The sequence below is a fragment of the Bos indicus x Bos taurus genome, chromosome 2, assembly GCF_003369695.1.
Source record: "Bos indicus x Bos taurus breed Angus x Brahman F1 hybrid chromosome 2, Bos_hybrid_MaternalHap_v2.0, whole genome shotgun sequence".
NCBI classification, from domain to species: Eukaryota; Metazoa; Chordata; class Mammalia; order Artiodactyla; family Bovidae; genus Bos; species Bos indicus x Bos taurus.
In genome coordinates, this window is record NC_040077.1 from 116509866 (window position 1) to 116519520 (window position 9655).

The window sequence follows — 9655 nt, forward strand, 5'->3', positions numbered from 1 at the left end:
GAGAGGCAAACGCTGTATACAAAGAACCACGTTTTTATTTTTAGGATCAAAGTGCCCTGGAACTTGAAGAAGCTTTCTGCAATTGACAGTGCTCCAAAAATTGCAAAGAGTGGTAAGGAACTAAGTAGAATAAGCACCCATCTTCCGCATTCTCTTTATTTTTAGTTAACTTTTATTGGAGTATTGTTGCTTTACAATGTTGTGTTAGTTTGTAATGTACAGCAAAGTGAATCAGCTATACATATCATATATCCATTCTTATTGGGTTCCCTGGTAGCCAGTAGTAAAGAATCCACCTGTAATGCAGGACATCTGGGTTTAATCCCTGGGTCAGGAAGATCCCTTGGAGAAGGGAATGGCAAGCCACTCCAGCATTCTTGCTTGGAGAACTCCATGGACAGAAGATCCTGTTGGTTGTTTTTGTCCACAGAGTCACAAAGAGTCGGACACAACTGAGCAACTAACACTTTCACTTTTCTCCCCTCTTTTTTTTTTTTTGTTGTTGTTGTTGTTTTCATTAGTGCAAATAACAATTATAGTGGTATGTTCATTAATAGGATTTAAATAAAGCTTCAAATAATTACACACACTAAAACTACCATTTGGAAACCTTAATTCTACTTGGAAAATTGTCAAAGACACCCTTCTAAACCATCCAAAGTTCCAATTTGAGGACAATTACATTCAATGAAGTTGCTCCAAACATAATTTGTAGCATTATCACTTTCAAAGTCTACATTGTTTGGCAGAGAGGGAGAAATTACCCTGGCCACTGGTCGAAAAAAGTATTGACAAATCCAGCTAACGCGCCAGGTAGTTTTCAGATTCAGATGATTTTCAAATATCTGTAGTGATGAACACTCATTAAAAAAATAAAGACAAAGAAAAGCAAAACAAAACATAGAATCCTGAAGTACCAGGAAGAGAGATTCCCCACTCCCATTAACAATTTTACACCAAGTATGAAACAGAAAGAAGGGAGATTCATCTATGGCTCAAGTTCTCCTTAAAAAAAAAAACAACACCAAAACAAAATAATAACTACAAAAAGTAAACAGCAAAATCAGAGGCAGAATATGAAATAGTAATATACTGTTTCAGAGTGTGCACCATCCTGCAGAACCAGGAAACTTAAGATGTGTTCTTAACAGATCTAATCCAGGCTGGATATGTAAAAAAAAAAAAAAAAAAAAAAAACCAAAAGACAGCATCACTAACCACACTACATTACGAGAGTTTTAGAACCAGAGCCAAAAAAAAACGGCAGCAAAAATGCTCAGAAAAATTTGTCGTCAATTCTGAAATGGGGCCTTGTGACATCATCAGGGTTAATGAATACAGAGATGGACTTCCCCGGATTCTCAGTCACTAGCTGCTGCAGTTTTTTGGCCAGACGGTCATCGGGCTGGTTGAGGTTCCCTCCATCGGACTGCGGTGAGGGGATGCTGGTAGTGCTCCCTTGCCTCTGGAGCTCCAGCGTCAGCTGGTTGTTTGCCTTGATGTGCTTGATGGCAGTGCGCAAGTGCTCTGCTGGGTCTAAGCGGACCGCGGGGAGCTTCCGCCCATGGAGCATGACCGTCTCCTCAGACAGGTGCTCCAGCATGTTGTACTCAGGGATGAAGTAACTGGGACACATTTTGTTGACCAGACAGTGTTGCAGGTCATCGATGAGGCCCAGCCCAAAGTGGGCTGCATAGTCTTCTTGGGCCAAGTAGTTGGCGGGAAGTCTGTTGCAGGCCCAGAGCATCATGCTCAGCAGGTGGTAGGGGGCTGATAGCCTTGGGCCGGGACAGGAGTTTAATGAGGATGGCTTTGCAGGCCTGACGCCTGCATGAGGCTGCTGGAGATACACTTCTTCAACTGCACCTCACTCCTGGCAAAGGACAGCCACCACTCATTGTCCTTTCCCTTGTAGGAGCAAGCTGGTACCAGGTAAAACTACTGATGACTTCTTCCTCAGTGATCTTCCTATCCCAAAAGTGGTTCTCCATGAGCCAGATCTGGGCCACTGCTGGCCAACCTTTGAAGGAGACCACCAGAACAATATCATACAACATGTGACTGCTCCCCACACCAGAATGATGGAGATGATAGTCCCATTCTTTTCCACTTTTTCCACCTTTGGCTTCTCTCTCTGGGGTTTCTTCTGTATCTCTGAGAGGACAATACTGATGGAGTCATAGAACCAATCCGCCACTTTGGTTGGAGAGAAAAAGTAGTTGGTGGAACCGTTGATGTGATCTACGATGGTGCAGCGGTCTTTCCATTTACTGATCGTCCCCTCGTCGAAGAGCTGAAGGCTCAGCCAAGACATAAGGCTGAGTGGCGCATATCCAGTGTCACAGGCTGATTACGGTCATGCAGCTTAAGTGCTGACACCAGGAGAGTGAAGTCCATATCATAGTCGGTCCCTTGGGCATAGACATTAAGCTCATCTAAGTACAGGTCTACCACGCCTTCTCGGACTCCTCCAGAAAGCAGCAGGTACTCATTGGCCACTGGCAGTTTGGGGTCCAGCTTTTGCACCATTCCCGGCACGGAAAAGATGAAATCCTTAGCTGTGTGAATCTCCAGTGCTCTCTGGTCGTCATATTCCTGCTGGTCGTGCTTCGTAAATTCTTGGGTGAGTTTGTTCAATTCCTCCACCCGAGCTGAGCTCCCGACCTGAAATCCAGCTCCGGGAACGCAGTTTTGTTGTTACAGCCCAGGGCTAGGCTGCCTTGCTGACGGTGGGAGCCGCCATCTTCATGCAAAACGCGCTGAGTAGCAGCTCCGTGGCGGCGGCAGCACCCACCCTCCCCCATCCCCTCTTTTTGGATTTTCTTCCCATTTAGGTCACCAAATTCTCCCTCTTTTTAAAATTAATTTGTTTATTTTAAATGTACGGTTAATTAATTTATTTATTTTAAAAGGATAATTACTTTACAATTCTGTGATAGTTTTTTGCCATGCATCAGCATGAATGGGCCATAGATACACATCTGCCCCACTCCATCCTGAATCCTCCTATCACCCTCCCCACCCTATACCTCCTTGTTGTCACAGAGCACCGACTTTGGGTACCCCGCTTCATACATCAAACTTGCACTTGTTATCTATTTTACATATGGTAATGTATATGTTTCACTGCTATTATGGAGGACATTTTCTTAGACCAGAGGACCCTTGCTGGACAAAGTAAAGAGCCTCTTGGTCAATCCAAGCCATGCCTTGTTCTTTCCATCAATCCTCAACTGTCCAGCCTCTGCCCACCTCTTTAGCTCCACTGCCAAAGTCATTCATTCTGCTCTAAAAGGAGATGTTGTTGTTGGGTTGTTAGCTGCTCAGTTGTGTCTAACTCTTTGTAACCCCCTGGACTGCAGCCTGGCAGGCTCCTCAGTCCATGGGATTCTCCAGACAAGAATACTGGAGTGGGTAACCATCCTTCTCCAGTGGCTCTTCCTGACCCAGGGATTGAACCTGGGTCTCCTGCATTGCCACAAGGAGATGGAATCTTAGTAATTCTCCCTAACATTGACAGAAATTACATTAAGGTCAAGCAAATACCTGCAGATCTTGTTAAAAGCACAGATTCCAATTCAGGGGGTCCAGGACAGAGCCTGAGAATCTGCATTTCTAACAAGTTCCTGGGTAATCCCCATGCTCCTGTTAGAAAAGTTGCAAAATGTAATAAATAGACATTAAATACTACTTATTTATTACACATTTGTAAAAGTTAAAGTGCTTCATTTACAGACAGAGAGAATAAATATTCAGATGTCTAGAGAATTCCCAGCTAGTGGTAAAGAATCCACTTGTAATGCAGGAGATGTAAGAGACGTGGGTTCAATCTCTGGGTTGGGAAGATGCCCTGAAGGAAGGCAAGGCAACACACTCTAGTTTTCTCGCCTGGAAAATTCCATGGACGGAGGAGCCTGGTGGGCTACAGTCTACAGAGTCACAGAGTCGGAAACGATTGAGGGACTAAGCATACACACACACGGAGACAATCAAGAGTAAGACACTTAGGTCAGATTCTCAAGGATTCTGTGATATGTTTTAAGCATGAGACAGAAAAGTTGGAGAATTTCATACACATTTAGCATTGCCAGAGAAATGTTGCCTCAGGTTTTTATTTTTTCCTTTCAGGATTTTGCTGAAAATTCAGTTAATTGCGTATCTGCTGCTACCAAAACACTTTTTCATGCTACAGTGATTCATAAATCTCCCCTTATATGTAGTGATTAGGTGATGGCTCTGTCGGCAGTGATAGAGAATAAGACACTTGCAGAGGAAACAAGAGATCTTTGTGTTTGCTTTTGGTTTATGTGATGTCAGGTGGGTCCGTCATGTATCTGGGAGGTGGTTATTATTTTGTGATATGACTACAGACGGGTTTAGATTTCAGAGTGTCAACTTACTTTAAAGAGTGTAAAGAAATAAAATGATTGCGATTCAAAAACATAAAAAAAAAAAAACGTAAAAATAGATCATTTGAATAATAATACATCCTCAATTTAAAACAGTTTATGAAATGAATAAAGGTATCATGCAAATGGAAGCAATCTGAGTAGGGAAATTTTCTACCTTGTCACAACTAATTGCTTTGTGGATGCTTATTAGATGAGAAGCTTAAATTCAAACAATATCAGAAGAAAAAACTGAATTCTGTTTTCACCAATCAGACAGAAAGTAAAATGTTTATATATTTTTATAGGGTATAACAAAAAATGTACTGCCTTTGGAAAACTTGTATTTGTTTCATAGCTCATCATAATGATAAGAGGAAGTTAAGAACATGACTTGGACCATAGGGGCAAACACTGTTTTAGACCTTCTCTCTGTCTGAGAACACCAGAAATAAAATTAAGATAATAAAACCAAGACCTCAGATACAAGATTAATGACACTTCCAACCCAAAATGATACATGCTACACTTAGAACTGTCTTTTAACTGTCAACAGAAATGATTGTGAATAGTCATTACATGGTGGTATACTAGGTCATGTCCGGCTCTCTGTGACCACATGGACTATAGCCCACTAGATTCCTTTGTCCATGGGATTCTCCAAGCATGAATACTGGAGTGGGTTGTGTTGCCATTCCCATCTCCAGGGGATTTTCCAGACCCAGGGATTGAACACTTGTCTCCTGCTTCTTCTGCATTGCAGGCAAATTCTTTATGGTCTGAGCCACCAGGAAGCCCAATTTACCTCTATATAAAAAATTTCCAAATAATTATTGGACAATGCAGTCCCTTGGAATATGTTATCTCACAGTATTTTAAATATAAAGTCTTTATACATTCCTTTTTCAAGAGTGAGAATGAGTGAAACAGAAAAGAAAATAAAAGTGACTTGAGGATATTTTGCATTAGAATTTTTTAACCTCTGTGTAAATACTAAAAAATAATCTCTCCCTCTTCTGAATTCAACTTTGGTGAATAAGAAGGCAGTCTGGACCAAATCTCCTGTTGAAAAGAGCTAAATACAAAGAATAAAATATGTTTTTAAATCTTAAAAACATCAAATAAGCAGTAAAAAATTACCATTATACTTTATCAATGAGAAAACAAAGAAGCAACCTAGTAAAGAGAGACCAGGACATGAAAATATTAGTATAAAACATAAAAATATAAAATATGGCAGGGTAAATTTGAAAAGGAAACAAGCAGACTATGAATAAAAAAATAACTGAAATTTAAAAGTCACTGCATAATAAAGGGGGTAGAGAAACACACTTAAAACAACAATGCCCATGTTTGGTAACTATTGAATGAGAAGCATATCATATTTATTTTATGATTCTTATTATTTTGTATATATTAAATATTCCCATATAATGAACATTCAAAAAAAACTCCATGCATGCAACTAATAGAAAATTGGACACTGCTAATGAGAAAGTTAAGGAATTGGAAATTAGAGTACAGAATAAAGAATCAAAATTAAAGTATGAAGAGAAGTTGAAGTTAAAAGATATAAAAGATAGGTTAAAACATTTTTATATTTTAAATCAGAAATCCATAAAGAAAGAGGAAAAGAATGAGACAGAGTCAATAATGAAACAGATAATGGGTGAGAACTTTTCAGATCTATTGAAAAATTCACAGTGCCAAGAACCTAGAAAATTTCAAGTAGGAAAAAGAAAAATGCTTACCCATTTTAGTGAAATTGCAGAAAATCAAAGGTAGAAACCAAATTTTTAAACTAGAAGAAAAACATGTATTACTTTCCAAGGAACGGCAGTGGGACTGTCAGCTGACTTAATAGTTACAATGAAATGATGTCTTTAGAATGATGAAAAAAATTCCAGGGCCTATAGTTTTTTACTTAGTAAAATATTTCTTCTTATAAAATGGACAAATAAGAGAACTTGCAGACAAACAAAAAGAGAAAATTTACTAGCAGCCAAGAGCAATAAATATAGTCTCCATGCATTTTGTCAGTGGCTGACAGCAGTTAAAACTATATTTGTTGTGCATGACAAATATAAGTAAGCAAGGCCGAAAGTAGTATTTTTTAAAAAGATTTCCATTGCTGGAAAAAAAGTTAATATGAAATTTTCTGACACAACAAAGGTTCAAATTATAATAGCCTAAAGATGGCATTCTAATTGCCTTTTATAAATGGTACCATATGAAATGGAGGTGTTGTGCAATCATACACAATGCAAAAATGAAACATTTTGGCTTTTAAAATTAAAATTGGGGTGATTCCCTTAAGTTAGAGAATGTGTCTTAGAGGAGTTTTAGAAGTTATCGTAGAAGTTCTAGTGCAAATGTAGAATTCTCCTTAAAAGGGGGATAAATTGGAGTTAAGTCCGTGTAGGAGGGAAGAGTACTGAAGGAACAGTGCTTAGCTCCTCATTCTGCAGAAGTTCGGTTCTGTTAACATTCAGTTTGCCTTGTACACACTGTTATATTTTAAATGGATAACCAACAGGACCTTCTGTATAGCACAGGGAACTCTGCTTAATGTTATGTGGTAGTCTGGATGGAAGGGGAGTGTGGGAGAGAGTGGATACATGTATATGCATGGGTGAGTGCATTCACTGTTCATCTGAAACTACCACAACATTGTTTGTTAACCAGCTATACTCCAATATAAAATGTTGTTTAGTCACTCATCATGACCCACTCTCTTGAGACCCCATGAATTGTAGCCTACCAGGCTCCTCTGTCCATGGGATTCTCCAAGCAAGAAAACTGGAGTGGGTTGTCATTCCTTTCTCCAGGGGATCTTCCCTACCCAGGGATCGCAGGAGGATTGTGTTTTCTTTTACTTAGAACATTTGCCCAGGCATTTTTCCTTAAATTTTGCTAATTTGTGTTCTGCATCTTTAACTAATCTCAATCTCAAGGGAAGAGAACACAAGTGATCTTCGTAACTAGGATGCTAAACCAGACCCATCTTTGGGCTTTTTTCTTCTATGTTTATTAAAGTTCCACATATAATAAGAATTTTAGAGTTCATTTAAAGAGACAGTTGCTCAGTGGATCACCAAGAAGAACATTTGATGAGGAGCATCAGTAACACTGCCAGATAGATCATATAAAATACAGCATCTCCTAAGCCATTCGGTCATTTGTCATCCATGTGGATTATTCTATTGGTTGGTAAAAGCCAGAGATGAAGTAGAAGATTTGAAAAAAAAAAATGTTATCATGGAAGAGACTGGGTTTTAAATAGGGCAGATATTTAACTTACCAAACTAGGACATATTGAAAATAAGAGGAGAAGCTATTAACAATTTTGTTGGGACAACAGGTATGAACCAGTACTTTGCATGGCAAAATGGGATATACAGTCACTTTGCTTTTAACTTATAAAAACATCTATCAAAATATAGTTCTTCAGCTAAAATTGAAATGTCACGTTGCCTATTCCTATTCATGTTTAATCAGTGAGATGCTATTTTGGAGTCAGCCAGACTGAGTTCAGTTCTCAGCTCGACATCTCAATAGACCAATAAACTTCTAGGTTATCTGGCTTTTCTGTTTGCTAATTGTCTCATTTTAAAATGTGAGTAATAATAACAGAAACTACATCAGAGAGTTATTATAAGCTTAATTGACTAACTTGGTTTAACATTGCATTAGTCAACTTTTTCTGTAATGACAAAGAGCCCCCAAATCTTAGTGGTTTATAAAACAAACACTGACTTCCTGCTCAATTATATGAAGGCTGTGGGCTGGTTGGGCCTTAGCAGGATCTCTTTGACTCAGTTAGACCTGACTCAGCCTCACATGTCTTTTTATTCCAGATCCACAATGAAATAGGAACACTTCTGGGTCTTGATGTTCTCATGAGGAGGGCAGAAGCCCCAGAGGAACAGAGACAACCCACACGAATGCATCTGAGACTTCTGTGTAGGCAAGGAATATTAATGCCCACTCCAATTAGATTGTCCAAAGAAAGTCTGAAATTGAAGATTCTCATCAAGGGAGTAGTGACGTGTACCCTGCCTACAGGGCAGCATGCTTTTGTGCTGTGTGCTCAGTCCTTTAGTCATGTCCAACTCTTTGCAACCCCATGGACTGTAGCCCACCAGGATCCTCTGTCTGTGAGGTTTTCCAGGCAAGAATACTGGAATATAAGAATACTGGAGTAGGTTGCCATATCCTCCTCCAGTGGATCTTCCCAACGCAGGGATCAAACCCCAGTCTCCTGCATCTCCTATGTTAGCAGGCAGGTTCTTTACCACTGAGAGGCTCTTTACCTGAGAAGACCACAGGGAGGAATGGCAAGAGGTACATGACGGTGAACAAGCCATTCCTTCTACTTCAGGAACTTAAAGCAAAAAAAATTTTCTGGCACATATAGCGCTGTAAAAATGAGAGGGAATGGAAGCTCCCTGCCCCTTTCCACAGACCTTTTTCTCTTCCATTAGGCTGCTTCTAAGTTATATCCTTTGTAACTGGGGTCCCCAACCTCTGGTCATGGGCTGGTGCCTGTCTGTGGCCTGTTAGGAGCCAGGCCCTATGGCAGGAGGTGAACATCAGCAAGTGAGCAAAGCTTCATCTGTATTAACAGTATTTACAGTCACTTTTCATCGCTCAATTCGGAGAAGGCAATGGCAATCCACTCCAGTACTCTTGCCTGGAAAATCCCATGGATGGAGGAGCCTGGTAGGCTGCGGTCCATGGGGTTGCTAAGTTGGACACGACTGAGCGACTGCACTTTCACTTTTTGCTTTCATGCATTGGAGAAGGAAATGGCAACCCACTCCAGTGTTCTTGCCTGGAGGATCCCAGGGATGAGGGAGCCTGGTGAGCTGCCGTCTATGGGGTCACAAAGAGTCGGACATGACTGAAGTGACTTAGCAACTCATCGCTCACATTAGCTCCACCTCCTGTCAGATCAGAGGTAGCACTATATTCTCATAAGAGCGTGAACTCTACTGTGCTTGAATCATCCCCAAATCATCCCCAAATCATCCCCATCTCCCCAGTCCGTGAAAAAAAGTTGTCTTCCATGAAACTGGTCCCTGGTGCCAAAAAGTTTGAGGACTGCTGCTTTATAATAAGCCAGTAGAAGAAAGTTAAATGTTTTCCTATATTCTGTGAGCTGTTCTAGTAAATGATTATACCTGATGAGGGGGTTGTGCAACACCGCCCCCGCCCCCAATTTATAGCTTGTCAGTCAGAAATCCAGGAGTCTGGGGATTTGCCAT

The 9655-nt window shown here is 40.3% G+C and overlaps 1 pseudogene; it reads right to left on the reverse strand.

The window, feature by feature from the left end:
* Positions 1–1276: 1276 nt before the first annotated feature.
* LOC113881205 lies at positions 1277–2749 on the reverse strand (annotated as a pseudogene).
* Between the last annotated feature and the right edge of the window lie 6906 nt (positions 2750–9655).